The sequence below is a fragment of the Chlorocebus sabaeus genome, chromosome 22 (assembly GCF_047675955.1).
Source record: "Chlorocebus sabaeus isolate Y175 chromosome 22, mChlSab1.0.hap1, whole genome shotgun sequence".
NCBI classification, from domain to species: domain Eukaryota; kingdom Metazoa; phylum Chordata; class Mammalia; order Primates; family Cercopithecidae; genus Chlorocebus; species Chlorocebus sabaeus.
Genome location: NC_132925.1, coordinates 82,966,808 through 82,984,059, shown reverse-complemented (window position 1 = coordinate 82,984,059; position 17,252 = coordinate 82,966,808). Strand labels below are relative to the sequence as shown.

The window sequence follows — 17,252 nt, the reverse complement described above, 5'->3', positions numbered from 1 at the left end:
GCTAAATTTTAAAAAATTTTTTAGAGAAGGGGTCTTGCCATGTTTCTCAGACTGGTCTCAAACTCTTGGGGTCAAGCAATTCTCCCGCCTCAGCTTCCCAAAGTGCTGGGGATTACAGGGGTGAGCCACTATGCCCTGCTTACAAAATATTATCCTTTTGATATTTTTCAATCATTGTAACATGTAGACACTATTCTTAGCTTGAGGCCCATAGGAAGTCAGCTGTATTTGATCTTCAGGCCATAGTTTGCTGACCAGTTATGTCCTGGTCAGAGGCCCTCAGCCTCAGCTTTTCTACTGTAACATACCCAAAGACAGCACTCCCAGGCACTGCACCTCCCACAGGCACACTTAGACATCGTCAGGCTCCAGTAGATAGCAAAGCTTGATTTGCATATTCTCCCTGCAGCTGGACATGCAAGGTCCTCCCCTGAGAAACAGGGGAAACATTTGACTTACTTTTTATGTGAGTAAACCCTATTTTATTGCATTTTATTCTCTTAACTTTCTAAACACAATGCCAACTTTCCTTGACCATTTAAAAATATATATGAACAAAGTACATAAAAAGTGATATGATGCCTGGGATCTACTTCAAACTAACAACAGTGGAGAAAGAGGATGGAGAAAGAGGAAAACAGGACTGGTCACAGGTTGGTAGCTGTCAAAGCTAGGTGCCGGGCACAAGTACGTGACAAAATAAATGTCAAATGGTACATGTATTTGGTACATGCCTGTCTAGGTTACATGTCAAAATTAAAAGTTTTTTAAAATTTTTTTTTTAATGGACATAAAATTGTTTTGCAAGTGTGCCAACGAATGCTGAACCGGAGTAGACAGGTGCTGTCTGTGATTTTTTTTTTTTACCTCAGTTATTAGGGAGGGCCTAGTGAGAAAGGATACTAAAGAGACAGACATCATCCAGAATAGAAGAAACCTATTTTTGTGTGTTGTAAAAAAGTTCCCACTACTGAATTTCAATAACTTCTAAATAACACACACTGGAATAGGGAAAGCTCCATGTGTTGGGAAAGAGAATGCTGGGAAAGCTACTTCACAGCATTTAAAGACAGCAACCCCAAGGAGAGCCATGGGCCAAGTCGCCACACCCCCTGAAGTCTTTTATTGTATTGACTGGCTTAATCCACTCTCATTAAGAAACCCTGGCCAGGCGAGGTGACTCATACCTGTAATCCCAGCACTTTGGGAGGCCAAGAGGCGTGAATCATGAGGTCAGGAGTTTGAGACCAGCCTGACCAACATGGTGAAACCCCGTCTCTACTAAAACTACAAAAGGTGGCGGGCGCCTGTAATCCCAGCTACTCAGGAGGCTGAGGCAGGAGAATCACTTGAACCCGGGAGGCAGAGGTTGCAGTGAGCTGAGATCGTGCCATTGCACTCTAGCCTGTGTGACACAGCAAGGCTCCATCTCAAAAAAAAAAAGGAAACCCATTAATGGGTTCCCAATCACTGAACTCCATGACATAAAACAATCCAGGGGAGGTCAACTCTAATTTATTTTAGAAACACACAGAAAAATAAGGTCCCTTCAAGATCAGTTTGTCCATGGACAGGAGTCCTTCATGTTCCTGCTGTATATATTTTAACTTGTGAGCATGTTTTGTTTTCCTGTGAATGCCTTGCAAATTCATGTTTTTCTCTCAATTGATACAATAACATCATCTACTAACGAGGCTAAAACCTCCCATTTTTGCCAGATCCTCACTCCCCTTCTGCCTCTTACCGATCAAACAAATGTAAAGCTCATTACCCTACAATTGCCTTGACTTTACCACCCCGATTCCTCAGGGCCAAAGGATGGTTCACATCATTTTAACAGTTCATGCCCAAAATTCTCACCCTTCAAGACTTCTAGGCTACTACAAATATTCTTGTGTTCTAATTTCCTCTGATACCTCCTATTGCGAAGGCCTTCCCCACCCTTTCAGGGTATCTGTTTGTTTGCCCACTGGACAATTCTTTAATTCCTGCTTCTGCCTCTTCCCAGCTATAAGCTTTACTTCAAATGGCCCCACTCCACCCAGCATGGGGGCACTTGACAGCTTGCTTTGTATCTTTTCTTTCAATGAATCCCTACAGATTTTTCCTCGTGTTAATGTTTTTCTAACAAAATGGTTGAGAATGAGCCGTATTATTTTTCTAGATTTATCTATTTTAGCCTGGCTCTCATATTCACTAATCTTGTCTTAAGCAAGTTACTTACTCAGTTTCTTCAACTGAAAATGGGGAAATAACCTTGTAATACAGCAGTGAGAATTCTGTGGGTAGGAGCTATGCTTTACGGGGAATTTACAATCTGTGCAGGTGCTGGGCGAAGAGCTTTATATGGATTTGCTCTTCGCATCTTCAGAACATCTTATGAGAAAGCTAATATCATTATCCCCATTTTATAAGTGAGCAAGTCAAGGTTCAAGGAGCACGAATACACAAGATCACGTATTTCAGGTAGAGGCAAAATGTGGACCACGTACTGGACTATAAGCCTCTGCTTCGTTATTCTGCCCAATGACAGACAGATAATGACGATGAGCACATAGCACAGTACTTTGTGAATAGCAAGATAATTATCAGAGCCTAGAATAGGGCTTACAAATTGTTATGTTTTTGCTAAAGATTATTCCCCCCGCCACCTTTGCCTCTAAGAACAGGTGAGCTTATCTATTCCCTTAATATGTGCATACTCTTTTTCAAAAAATTGATTTTGAAGTAATCTTAGATTTACAGAACAGTTGCAAAATTAGTAGAGTGCTCCCATAACTCCTTTACACCACTACCTCTAATGTTAACATTTTACATAACCACAGTACATTTATCAAAACTAAGAAATTAACATTAGGGCAATACTATTACAGAGTTACTGAGATTTCACCGGTTTCTGTTTTCCCACTAGTGTCCTTTTTCTGTTCCAGGATCTAATCTAGAATCCAAAGTTATATTTCTGTCCAATCTGTGACATAGGTCCTCTGTCTTGTTGTTTTTCGTGATCTTACAGCAAAATACCAGAGCTCTCTGATTGACACTTGTGAAGAGTACTGGTTATTTTATAGAATGTCTCTCACTTTGGATTAATCTTATGTTCTCTCATGATTAGGTTCAGGTTATGCATTTTTGGCAAGAATACAACACAAAGATGTGCCCTTCCTGGTATATCACATAGGTGGTACACCATGTTGCTAAGTCTTATTACTGGTGATGTTAACTTTGACTATGTGGTTAAGATGGTCTTATGGATTGAATTATGCCCCTACTGAAAGATAAGTGTAAGTTCTTACTCCAGATACCTGTAATGTGACCTTATTTGGAAATAGGATCTTTGTAGATAAAATCAAGTTAAGAAGAGTCTTACTAGTTTAGAGTAGGCCCTAAATCTAATCACTGGTGTCCTTATAAGAAGAGGGAAATTTAGAGACATACATGGAGAAGATGGCCATGTGACAACAGAGAGGTGGAGACTGGAGTGATGTATCTACAAGCCAAAGAACACGAAGGATTGCCAACAAACACCAGGAACTTGGAAGAAGCAAGGATTCTTCTGCAGGTTTCAGAGGGAGCATGGCTCTGCTGATATTTTCTTTTCTTTTTTTTTTTGAGACATAGTCTAGTTCTGTCGCTCGGGCTGGAGTGCAGCAGCACAATCTTAGCTCACCGCAACCTCCACCTCTGGGTTCAAGTGATTCTCCTGCCTCACCCTCCTGAGTAGCTGGGACTACAGGGAGTGCACCACCATGCCCGGCTAATTTTTGTATTTTTAGTAAAGACAGGGTTTTGCCATGTTGGCCAGGCTGGTCTCAACTCCTGACCTCAGGTGATCCGCCTTGGCCTGCCAAAGTGCTGGGATTACAGGTGTGAGCCACCACACCCGGCCTCTGCTGACCTTTTCATTTCAGACTTAGCCTCCAGAATATGACAATAAATTTTTGTTGTTTTAAACCACCTAGCTTGTGCTTTGTTATAGCAGTCATAAGAAACTAACACAGGTGGTGTCTGCTGGATTTCTCCACTGTAAAGTTAATATTATTCTCTTTGTAACTAACACATATTTTGGAGGACTTTTTGACTTTGTGCATCCTTCTTAGTCCAATTTAGGGAGTGTTTACCCAGTATGGGCAAAGTGGCCTTAATTGAAGTATACAGATGTCACTGTTGCGGGGAATGTCTGCCAGCTGAATAGGGAGAATCAGAAGGTTGATCCACAGAGTCAAGAGAGTCAGTGTCAGGTGGAGCTGGCAAGGAAGGAGCAGGTGAGATGGCTGGAAGGCAGGGCATGGTGTGGTGGACAATACAGGAACGCAGGACACATAGGCAGCACTGAGGAGCCCTTCATAGAGCTGCTTGAGCAAAGGAGGAATAAGACTGTGGGTACAGAAAGGAGAGCTGCCTTGGAGCTTGCAAATGACTCTATCTTTTTTCTTGGAAATAGAAAAAGAAAATAATAATGAAATAATTGTTCCTAATTCTAAAATTTCCATTGAAATATTTTTTTCTGTTTTTTTTTCCCCCCCGGCACAGAGCTAACTGACCTGGTGTCATCTGTTCCCAGAAGACGAAAGACAAATAATGAGGCCCAAATCCCAACAGAAACCTGGCTCCATTGATTAGGCCAAATGTGTTTCAGAATTATTGGTTTTTAACCCTCAAGGTGAGAAAAGGTCTTCAAACTCAGAACTATAATTTTCCTCTTGTATGCTTATCAGTGATTTCAACAAAGGGATTACAGGCTTTGTGGACTTTGACAAGTCACCAGGAAATGTTCTGGGAGGCATCCCTGCTATCTTTGTCTTGGCTAATCTCAAACATGGAAGCCACATTCTTGTGTTTGTTTTCTCCAGCCATGAGTTTGGTTGCCAGTTGTCTCACATTAGGCATCTAAGGGGGATTTTATTTCCTTTTTGATAAAATGGCTCAACTCTTTCCTCTATATTAAGGTAACATGCTATGAGGAAAAGATCTCAATTTCCTTCTTAAAAAAAAAAAAAAAAGCTGGGTTTTGTTTTGTTTTGTTTTTGTTAATGAGGGAACAGGGACAGCCTGGATAACTAAAATCCACAAAACACCCTGAGTTGGTTCAGTCTCAAACCCAAGCTGCAAACAGGTTTTCGGGCTGCTGGATTGAGACTCCCACAGTCTCTTGTCCCCTCTCATGGAAGTGCTAAGAGCAGATGATAGCAGAAGTCACAAGAGACTCTGGGCAAATCCACAAGTTAAACCATCAACTCTCAGGTGCACGGAACTGAACATACTAATGTTAGAGGGATGACGTTTATTCTCTGTATATCAAGCTCTGTCTGCCTGAGCCAGGCAGCACCAAAAGCAGATTCGGCAGCTATGGCTTCTTGGCCAAAGCCTCCCTGTGAGATGGTTGCTTTCAGGGGGAGCCTTGAATAAGGGAGAGGCATAAGGAGGACAGTTGGCAGTTGAATGAACTCACACAATGCTGGCAGGAGCCTCTGAAACCATGCTCAGAGGCCCTGCCCAAACCAGCTTCCTATAAAACACAAATTTAAAAAACAGGGGTAGAAAGAAATCACACTTTATGACAATTTCTGTAGTCCTCCTAGCTTCATTTCCTCCTGGCCTCCCCTGCTTCCTTCAAGTCCAAAACACATGGTAGCAAAATACTACAGCTCTCTACTGTTTGTATAAACGGAATGGCAAAATGAAGGAAAGGTGGGGGTAGGGGGCAAGCGAGATGGATTTCTTCCAGTACACCCGGGAGAAGCAATTAATTTTACTACAAACTTGGAGAGGGTGAATGTTCATGGCACACCATTTTGTTTCTGAGAGAAGACTCAAGCAAGTTATTACCTTTATTCTTCTTGGTACCACTGAGTTTTTGCCCCCACACTGGAAAAGTAACCTGTCCTACTTGCCTGCCATGGGGAAATTCATTTTTGCTGAGTGAAGGTTTATGGGCTGAAAAAAAAAACCTTGGGAAATAATTAAGTAAAATACAGTACTCTGAGAGGTGAAGCAGGCAGCAGCCTAGGTTACAAACATAATCTCTAAGCAGAGCCAGTAAAATGAAACAAAACCACTGTTTCAGACACTGTATTTTTGGCTAAGGTTTCACTCTGCAATAACTTTCAAAGTTACTCGTTTTAGTCAACATTATAAGGGTAAGTCAACATTTGTCCTGGCAGCAAGCCCAAATTTGTTATTTTATTAGTCTGCTACTGGTTAAATTGGCCCAAGATTAAACACATCTAATAAATAGCCTTAAAATATTGAAGTTTAGCAGAAAACCACATTCAAGTTCTCTTTACACAGGATGTTACTATTACTTAACCTTGGGCAGAGGGAGAAATGCACACCCACACCTTGGTTAAGTTCCTTTTAGCAAACACCAGCCCCCATTGCCTGAAACTCATCTTGGTCATGCCCAGACATGATGCTACAGACTTTCAGAGAAAGAGGAAGCCAAATATTTAGCTCTGTCTGTGGTCCCTGGCTCCACATCTGCCTTCTGAGGCAGAAAGGGCCAGATGCTCAGAGCTGGAGAACTTTAAAGAGTTCAACCTCCTTAAAAATTAGGAGTTGCCAGCAGAATCAAGTCTCTGTGGCCCTTACGGGAAGGCCAGCCATAGGCCCAGAGGATGTTTTCTCACATCAGGTTATGCATTTTTGGCAAGAATGCCACAGAAATAACGTGCCTGTAATGCACACCCATCCCCCACTCTGGAAAATGGGGCTGGACATCCCTCGTTGGATGATGCCAACAAGGCACCCAGAGGTAGAAAAGGTCTCCTGGTCATAGCCACGGGGTCCAGAGAAAGGTCTCTGTGGCTTTGGGGTTCTGGAGTCAGTCATTTCCTATTGACTTCTTGGAAACCTTCGGGTGGAATATATGTTCTGCATTTGTTTATCTCTGTAAAAGGGATTCCCTGGCTTCCCCTTGGGTGGGGTTGGAGGGGAAAGGAGAAAAGGATGCCACTGGGAGTTCCATTCCTCCTTCTTTAAGGACATTTTCTGGGCTCTCTCAGAGCTTAGGAATAATCTGAATGCCTCTGCAGCAAGTGACAAAGTTCTTATCACTCTGGCCCAAAGAGTGCATCGATTCTTTGCAAAGGATCTAAGGATAAAATATGAGTCAACCTGTCTGGTTAGAAAGCAATACCCTATGACCTTGGGCCCAAAATGTAACCTCTATAAGCTCAGTTTCCTCTGCTGTGAAGTGAAGATGACTCTCCTACCTCCTCACAGAGTTGTTGGGAGGATCACAGAGACTAGGTGTATAATATGCTTGGCAGACACCCGCCTGTTAGAAAGTCCTCAGTAAATATTAGAGTATTGCCCTTATTTCTGATGTCCTGGGAGAGGCGTGGTCTCTCTGCCAGCCTGTGCCCCTGCCCTCTTCTATTCCCTGCAGCACTGGATTTTGCCTTGATCCTTCCAGGGACAAAGCTGGAGTTCCATGTCATCTGCCAGAATCGTACCAATAACTGCTCTGGCCACTGAGGCTGCTACAAGATCATGTATTTTGATGCCACATTCCTGCCTTCCTTTTCTTCCCATGGTTTTATCACCTGTTTAGTCAAGCTCCAGCTGGATACAGCAATAGTGGTGCTTTGGCAGGATTCAAGGCTATATTGGAAGAGAGGAAAGCAGTAAAATCTCAAGATAAGGACCCAAGTCCTAACCTCCCTAATCTGGGAGGTTTGCATTATCCTCCCACCTGCCCACTGCCACCAACACTGCTGAATTATGGGCTGGAAGAGCTGGTCTCCAGTCTTGCCAGATCCCAGTACTGTCTGGGATTAGGCAATGAGAGGAACTCTGGGCATTCAACCCATGTTGGATGTGCAAGGTGAAACTTCACAAAAATAATGTGTAACCAAGAAAGGACCACACAGAACCACAGAAAAGTCCGCTGTCTTTCTCATCCATCTGTCATTCTTTGAAGCTCAGCATTATCTTAGCTTCCCAGAAGAGGAAAAAGAACTACAGAGATGAAAAAGGATGCGCAGATCTTAATCTCAGTCAAAGGAAGGACAGATTGTTCCAGCTGAATCTGGGATGATCAAACACATCTCAGGCAAGCAAAGCTGACAGTCAGGTCTGTCATCTGACTGAAAACTAGACAGGGACCAGGGATCCCAATTGGTTGCTGGGTAAAAACTACAGGGACATCTGACCAAGGGCACTGGGTCTGCAGAAGAAAATGGATCCCCTTCTCTTGATGTGTAGTTGGTTTCTGTTTTTGACAAGAACAACGATTTTGAGCAGACAGGCCTTGCAGAGATGTGACCTCCAGAGAGAAACACAAAATACGTTTGAGGTGCTCCCTGGTAACTCCCAGCTGTCCCTTCTAGCACAAATTATCCTTTCAAATGTTTGGTCCATGTGTGTCCTCAGGAGCACATGCCCACACTTAGAACAAGGGGACACAGCACCCGGGTGTTTTAGAACACTCTGCTCCCAGCCGAGAACAGAATATATTCAAATCTGATTATTCAGAATGGAAAAAGCTACTAGCCAAACAACCACATGGGATTGATTAAATAGGAAATAAATTTTTAAAAATCTTAAACTTTCCTGTTTTTGGCTTTCAGCTGACATCTTACCACCCACTGAGCAATGGTATGCAGAAAAATAAGATACAAAGCATGCTGTTCAGGAAACTGTGAGGTAAGTAATCTATAATGGATTCATTTGGCATTTCTGTTGCCCCCACACACCCCAAATGAGCAGATGAATAGCTTCAAAATGTTATTCTTTGGGAGGGGTGTATGTGCATGTGCATGTGTGCAGAACACAAAACTGATTTCATTTGTTGAGACACTTTCCATTCTGTAGTGCATTTTTAATGGCAAGAATTAAAAAATACCCAGTAACAATAGATTTTTCCAAAGGTTCATAACAAACACTGACTCTCAGTGCTGTACATTTGCAACCTTGAAACATAGTAATTACATGTTATTTTGAACTGTCAGCAATTAATATGCAACCAGATGTATCATGATCTACAGTTTATTAAAATGCAGAAGCCTGTGAATATTAAAAAAAAAAAAAAACGATGTAGCACACAACAAAGAAGGCAAGGAGCTCAGAGACTCAGCCTTGCTCCCAGAATCACTCTCAGCTAGTTTCAATTCCAAAGAGATAATGGGGAAAATGGGTAGACAGTGGCAACTGACTTAAAATGAAAGAATAAATACAAACCTGTGATTTGGTTGCTGGGTTTTGTTTAAAAAAAAAAAAAAAAAAAAAAAAGTTGGCTAGCCAAGGACATTATTTTGGTAGTAAAATAAAACTGGCATTTATTCCTAAGGTAAAGGATGCCTGCAGCAGAGAGCAGCAAGGTTCTCAAGTGTTTTCTAATATGGGACATCTACAGAGGAGAAGATTCCTTTGAAGACTGCTGGAAGTCTAAACTGGCAAAATAATTTCCTTGGTAAAGGTTTCCCAAGCACTGCCAGGTTGGGAAGGGCACAAGGATGGAGTGGAAGGTTCTTCTTCTACATGCCAGGCCCTCCTTCCCTCTGCCCCAACATTTGAGAGTCAAGTGAGGGGTGCCCCTGAGTTTGCAAAGCAGGACTGTGCAGTGGGCCACTTGCCCTGCAAAGCTTCAATCAATTGCGATTAAATAAATTATACCCTGCCAAGGCACTTGCCTACTCATAGACTCTAGCAATTTTCTAGAAACAGAGCAGTCACCCTACACCTGATGCAGGTGTGACTCTTGTGACTCTGAAGCACTATGTAAACAATGAGGGAAGCTTAGGAAAGGGAAGGAGGAGGCACCAAGAGCCATGGAGTCACACACGCTCTCATCTTTGCCATACAGCAACCTTGTTATCCTGTTTCATAGAGGAGGAAGCAGGTGTTCAGAGAAGTGAGATGACTTCCTCCAAGTCATACCCAGTAGTTAACTGGCAGTGGTGAAATCTGAATTCAAATCTACCTGCCTTGAAAACCTCCCCCGCCACCCTACACTGGCTTCCCAGGATATACAACTTCCTCTGATAATAAATAATAATATAATCACAATATACAGGACGACTTTGTGCTAGGCTGTGCCAAAGTGCTTTCTGTGCATTATTTCCTTGACTTAAGTTAGTGCTATTAATATACCGATTTCACAGTGCAGGCAACTGAGACTCAGAGGGGTTAAGGGCCTTGCCTGAAGTCACACAGCCCAAATTGAGCCCAAAGCTACTAACTGAGCAAGGCCTGGGTTCTTAATTAACCACAGCATTGTCAGTTTCCTAAACCACGGGGGAACCCTGAAGTGAATAGGCTGTAGAGGCAAAAGGGAAGTAGACACTGATGAAGGGAGTGGAGGAGGAGAGAATGTTCTTTCAGCATTCAAGTCCTATCGCTCTGGAATCAGCAGCTCCTCTTGACACCTCCCTGAGAATCTTAGTGAGCCCATGTTCAAAGGTGTCCTGCTCGCGTGTCCCCAGAAGATGCTGCCCTCTGATAAGGGCACACTCGAGGACTGGGGGGTGGCAGGCATCCAGCATCAGGGGGCTCATTGGATGACCACTTCTCAGTACTCCCCCTCCATAGTCTGCCAAGCTACCCAATGAAATAGCCTGCTTCTCCCCCTCCCCCTGGTTGACAGTCACTACCCATATGATTGCGTTGTTAATGACTTGGTCAAACTGAAGTAGAAGTTTCTTGAGGACAGAAAGCATGCCTTTTCTAAACCAGGGGGAAAATGATACACAGAGCCAGGTCTCAAATAAATATTTATGGACAATTAAAGAGCATTAGGGGTCATTTTTTAGTTGTCTAGCTCTTTGCCAGCTCATATCCATCACACTATGGAGTCTCCCTACATTTCCAACAAAGGATCTATTTATAATTAAAGCACCCTGCAAATGAATAGGGCATGAAGAGCTCAAAGCAACCTAATTTACCCTCATCTGCTTGCCTTGGGTCTGTGTCCATGGTTGGCATTTGGCTAGGATTCTCAGATGATGCATGTCAGGTGGGAGCTGGCCTCGGGACAACTTGCTTCCTACTCCCCTGGCCAGGGTGCCTCTCTACCCAGAGCTCACACACCAACCCCTGTTTGAAAGTCAATCTGGGAACAATCAGAAGGCCGCACTAGATTATTTTGTTGCTCTACCTGGCAGAAATGAATGTGAAGCTTGGCAGTATGCTTGGAACATTTTTTGTTTTTTAAAAAAATAATAATGCCCAATGCTAACTCTGATCACTTTATTTCCTACAAAGGAAGGAGCTACATCCTAGCAGATGCCTTGGTAGGTATAACCACCTGTAGCTTCTACTCAACTGATCTATGTTCAAGATAGATGCTGCTGCTGCTAATGACCTATTAAGTACTTGCTTTGGTGGAAGCCCTTTATATGCTCATTTCAAATTCCCATTTTTCAGATGAGGAAACTAAGGCTTAGAGGATGAGACACAAGTCCAAGATCTCTCGGCTCACAGGTGGCCAAGTGGAGATTCAAACTCAGTTCAGGCTGACTTCCAAATCCAAGTTCTTAACCATTACATTCTAGGGCTGACCCCAATTAAAGCGTAATCTCACCCAATCCTTCCCGCCAGAGTGAAGGGGAAAAGGAACAGGATGGGTTGAATCATTTTAGCTGGAACTTTGGAATGTTCTTTGAAGCTTGAAGCTTTGAAAAGAAAAAGATGTATGTTCTGAGGACAGAAATCTAGTTTTATTTTTTAAGTTGGCTACCATGTAGCACAGATTCACTTCCTATAACACATTAAAGCCAATTTTTATCTACTTAGTCTTAATATCTGAAATTTGGGTCCTATGCTAAATGTCCAAATTTTAAGTTTAGTTTGCAAGTGACTGTGTCAAACTTGGGAACTTATTGTAGACTTCTAATCCTAGAAAACCCCTCAGAACATGCCTTGTTCACTGTTTCCAAACTCTCTGCATTGCCATGATAATTTTTTGCCATATGTACATGTCACCTGAGCCATTATGTACTATTTCCTTAATTAGTCATTTTTTACTTAAAAACTTATTGTAAAAATAAACTCTATCACTGCCTTAAATGGAAAATCACTATCACCTGCCATAAACAGATGCTAACTTTAAAAAATGAACCCTGAGGCCTACACTTAGTTACACAGGGAAATTATCAAGTGATGGGGAGGTGTTAAAAATACACTAATTCCAAGTGGAAACTTGACATAAACAGAGAATTTAAAAGGGAAAGTGATTAAATTATTTTGTGATTTGTCTTTGTAAGATTTGAGCTGCCCAAGTGGTATGAAACCCACCTTCTGGAAAATAACGATCTAATCCAGTCCTCTCATTCCAGAAACAGACTCTGAAATGCCAAGAACCTAAGCCTACCTTTGCCCTGTCCCCTGCTACTTGGGAAGCTCTTGTATGAACCAGCTTAGAAATAAATGCTGCATTTAAGAGACTTCCGAAGCAAGCTCCTGTTCCTTGACGTTGGGTGTCAGAATCAAGCTCACTCTTCTAGGCCCTTGGAACCTGGGCATAAAGCATTCAGAGACGAATGAATGCAACGTGTCTTTTCTGATGCTCTCTCCCTCAAAGCTCTCAGATAAGTCACCATCAAACATCTGAAGAGGAAGGAGGTGGAGGTGACAGTTCATCATGCATCTGTGGCTTACACACAAGAAACCATCAGTTCTCCCTCTTCTTTATTTCCTTCTTTACAGTGGTTTCTGACTCCTTCTGCAAGATCACACCCAGACATCCCCAAAGCAATCACCAGGATGGCTGACCAGGGATGAGAAAATGAACTAAGACTGCCAAAACCTAACACAATATTGATGAGCCACTTTCACCGCGCCCCCCTGGCCCCCGAACCCATGTGAAGTCAAAAATTAAAAATAGTCTTCCCCAGTGACCTTTAGTTATCTTCTCTGTATTTGCCTGGGGTTGTTCTTGACATGCCTGCGTCATTCGCGATTATGAAATGTTAGTATGCCAACATAAGATAGCACACTTGAAATGGGAGCTTGCCCTGGCCTTGGGTTCAGAAAGCACTCACAGGGAAGACTCACCATTTTGCCCCCCGCGGCCATCTGGCCGGACTCCATCTCTTTCCGCCACTAGCTTGTTCCTTTTCCTTCTGTAGCATCTTCCTCTAGGAAGACTCCACATTTCCAAATCTGACAGCCCATGGCAAGTCCAAAACATTTACCTTTCTTTTTTCCTTTTTACATTTTATTTCAGGGTTCAGACACAGGCTCTCAGCTTTATTTAATTCAATCAGTTTGCCAACTTCTAATGCTAACGGTATTTACAGAAAGAGTGCCCTCGGGAAATGCTGTATTTCTTCTTACTATTTATCACCTGTGCTGCAAGCATTAGATGTGCAGAGTTCAGAAAAACATCATTTTAAGATATGTTGTGGCCAGAAGTAGTGGCTCATGCCTGTAATCCCAGCACCTTGTGAGGTCGAGGCGGGAGGATTACTTGAGCCCAGGAGTTTGAGACCAGTCTGGGCAACACAATGAGACCCTGACTCTACAAAAATAAAACAATTGAAAGAAAATTAGCCAGGTATGGTGGCACACGCCTGTAGTCCTAGCTGTAGTCCTAGGACTACAGCTGTAGCTACTCTGGAGGCTGAGGTGGGTGGGAGGATCGCTTGAGCCTGAGAGGTTAAGGCTGCAGAGAGCCATGACTGTGCCACTGCACTCCAGCCTAGGCGACAGAACAAGCCCCTATTTCTAAAACAAACCAACAAACAAAATACATCACCTATGTGTATTGAAGTTTGTATCTATCCATTCCTTGTGGGCTTTTTAACAGTGATCTCACATCAAATTTAAAGTAGGACCTTGCACTTGGAGATTACTCTGTACAGTGTTCTGGCTAACTTTAATGGGGTTCACTTAGAACATCCCCCAGAGAGACAATGCTGCTTATCACCTTCCCAGAACCATGACTGGCTTAAGCCAACATTGTGACATGCCAAGAGGTCAAGACTGGGCAAGGAGGGACCAACATTGGGCCCTGCCTCCTAATTTCTCTGAATCTCTTTTTCCTCAGTTGACCAACAAAAAGGACAGCTCCAAAAAAAAAGAAAAATGAAGAAAAAATGAAAAACTAAAAAATGAAAACCTAAAAACAAACAAAATAGCAAAATTAAAAAAAAAAAAGGACAGTCCTTGCCTTGCCCAGCTCCCTCAGCTACTGCAAGTCTCAAAGGAGAAAATGCATGTGAAAATAAGTGACTGCTGGCTGGGTGCGGTGGCTCATGCCTGTAATTCCAGCTACTTGGGAGGCTGAGGCAGGAGAATCACTTGGACCCAGGAGGCAGAGGTTGCAGTGAGCCGAGATCTTGCTGCTGCACTCCAGACTGGGCAAAAGAGTAAGACTTTGTCTCAAAAAAAAAAAAAAAAAAAAAGAAAAGAAAAAAAAGAAAATGACTACTATCTGAACAAAGGGTGGCATTGCTCTGGATTTATTGAGCACAATGAAAAAGGAAGGTGTCCTCATTGCAACATACCTGTCCCCACTTCTCTGCATCCCATATGCACACATATAGGTTTAAACTGGTTACAATGAGTATATAATCATGCTCAACTTTTTTTCTCTTTATTTTTTCCAGGAACACTAGGGTATTTCTGTTTGCTAGTGAGTAATGGCTGCAAATGATGTCACTGACCCCTGTGCCAGAGGCCATGGTCATGGAGCTATTGCTCTATTGTAGGACAGAGAGGTTGTTGGCTTTTCTTTCCAGTTAAATAGGAAAGGATGCTAGACTGGAACCAAACCATCAGACTTCAGGCTCCAGCTAGGCCATTCCCAGCTGTGTGGTCTTGAGCAAATCATTGGACCTCTCTGACCCTTGGTATCTTCATCTTTAAAATGAGGACAATTATACACTCAGGAGAGCCAAAGAATAATATAGAAGTGCCTTGAAACTGTAAAATGCACAAATACAAAGCATGACTATTATTGCAAATAATGGCATTATGAACAACTTTGGAAACACAGTCTTTTCCCCACAAGAGCTAGAATACTACGTCCAAATATCTGAACCATTTTTGTCTTTTAATATGCACAGAAAGTGTGTTATCTTCTTTTCTTTTTTCTTCTTTTTAATAGACACAAGGTCTTGCTATGTTGTGCAGGCTGGTCCCAAACTCCTGGGCTCAAGCAATCTGCCTACCTCAGCCAGCCTGCCAAAGTGCTACGATTACAGGCATGAGACACCGTGCCCCACCAATAAGTGTATTATTTTCCAGCAACATTCACAGCATTGGGTTTTTTTCTTTTCTTTTTTTTTAAGACAGAGTCACACTCTGTTGCCTAGACTGCAGTGTGGTAGCACAATCTCAGTTCACTGCAACCTCCGCCTCCCGAGTTCAAGCAATTCTCCTGCCTCAGCCTCCCGAGTAGCAGGGGTTACAGGTTCCCGCCACCACACCCAGATAATTTTTGTATTTTTAGTAGAGACTGGGTTTCACCATATTGGCCAGGCTGGTCTTGAACTCCTGACCTCAGGTGATCCACTTGCCTTGGCTTCCCAAAGTGCTGGGATTACAGGTGTGAGTCACCACGCCCAGCTTGGTTTTATTATGTCTTAAAAATAGTTGCAACATCAATTAGGTATAAAATAGCACCTTATTATTGCCTTTTTCATTTCTATAATTCCTACTAGAGTGAACATTTTAAATAATCTTTACCATTCCTTGTGTGTGAACTGCCTTCTAGTATCTTTGGCTTATTTGTCAATGAATATCTTAGGGTACTTTTTAAATATCTGTATAAATTATTTATATGACAACAATGTTAATCTTTAGTCTGTCATCTTTACTTCAAAAATCTTTTCCAATGTATTAGTGTACTTCTCTTCTCTAAAGAAGCATATTAAGCCTAAAAGAAATCCTGTTTGTTGACACAGCATCATACAGTGTCTTTGCACTTATCAATACTCAAGATTTTCAGGCACACTGAAGATGTCCATAAGAAATAGGCAAGGACAGGAAAGAGATATGACAGTATGTCACATTTGGAAAAGTCAGGGGAACCAGGAACACTGGGCCAGGAGAAGGAAAGCATCTGAGGGGAGAGAGGGAGAGGAGAGAATGCACATATGCGTGGGTGGAGTGGGAGAGGTGTGGAGAGAGAGTAGTTTTCAAATACTTAAGGGCGTAACACATAAGAAAGTATTACTGGATCAGGCATGATGGCTCATGCCTGTAATCCCATCACTTTGGGAGGCCGAGGGGGGTGGATTATCTGAGGTCAGGAGTTCGAGACCAGCCTGGCCAACATGGTGAAACCCTGTCTCTACTAAAAATACAAAAATTAGCAGGGCGTGGTGGCGTGTGCCTGTAATCCCAGCTACTCAGGAGGCTGAGACAGAAGAATAACTTGAACCCAGGAGGCGGAGGTTGCAATGAGCTGAGATCGCACCACTGCACTCCAGCCTGAGCAACAAGAGTGAGACTCTGTTTCAAAAAAAAAAAAAGAAAAAAAAAAAAAAGAAAAACCACCAAACAAACAAAAAGTAAAGTATTACTGAATAACATACAGCTCCAGGAAGCAATGTTACAATTAAGAAAGGATTTTCTTGTCATCTATACTGAACACAGATGGCGTACACTCATCCTTCAGTATCCAGGGGTGATTGGTTCCAGAACCCTCTCAGATACTAAAATCTAAGGATGCTCAGGTCCATCAAATAAAATGGCATACTGTTTGCCTGCATCCTACCCATATCCTCTTACACTTTAAATCATTTCTAGATTACTTAAAATACCCAATAGAATGTAAGTGATAATTGTTGTTATCCTGTATTGTTTTTTATTTGTATTATTTAAAATTGTTATTTTTTATTGTTTTATTTCCTAATATTTTCTTTTCCTTTTTTTTTTTTTGAGACAAGGTCTCCCTCTTTCACCCAGGCTAGGGTTGCAGAGGCACCATCTCAGCTCACTGCAGCCTCAAACTCCCTGGCCCAAGCAATTCTCCCACCTCAGCCTCCCAAGTAACTGGGTCTACAGGTGTGTGCTACCACACTTGGTGAATTCTTTGATTTTTTTTTTTTTTTTTTTATTATTATTAAACTTCAAGTTGTAGGGTACATGTGCACAACGTGCAGGTTTGCTACATATGTATACTTGTGCCATGTTGGTGTGCTGCACCCATCAACTCGTCATTTACATCAGGTATAACTCCCAATGCAATCCCTCCCTCCCCATGATAGGCCCCGGTGTGTGATGTGATTTTTTTTTTTTTTTTTTTTAAGAGATGGGGTCTCACAGTGTTGCCCAGGCTGGTCTCAAACTCATGGACTCAAGCA

The 17,252-nt window shown here is 42.4% G+C and overlaps 1 protein-coding gene and 1 long non-coding RNA gene across 10 annotated transcripts in view; one reads left to right on the top strand and one right to left on the bottom strand.

Moving 5' to 3' along the window:
• ARHGEF3 (Rho guanine nucleotide exchange factor 3) overlaps positions 1 to 17,252 on the bottom strand; it is a 340,374-nt gene that overhangs the window by 52,053 nt on the left and 271,069 nt on the right. The window lies entirely within an intron of this gene.
• LOC140709849 (uncharacterized) lies at positions 440 to 16,439 on the top strand. The gene is made up of 2 exons (XR_012090618.1): positions 440 to 8,646; positions 12,276 to 16,439. It is a non-coding gene; the product is annotated as an uncharacterized lncRNA (long non-coding RNA).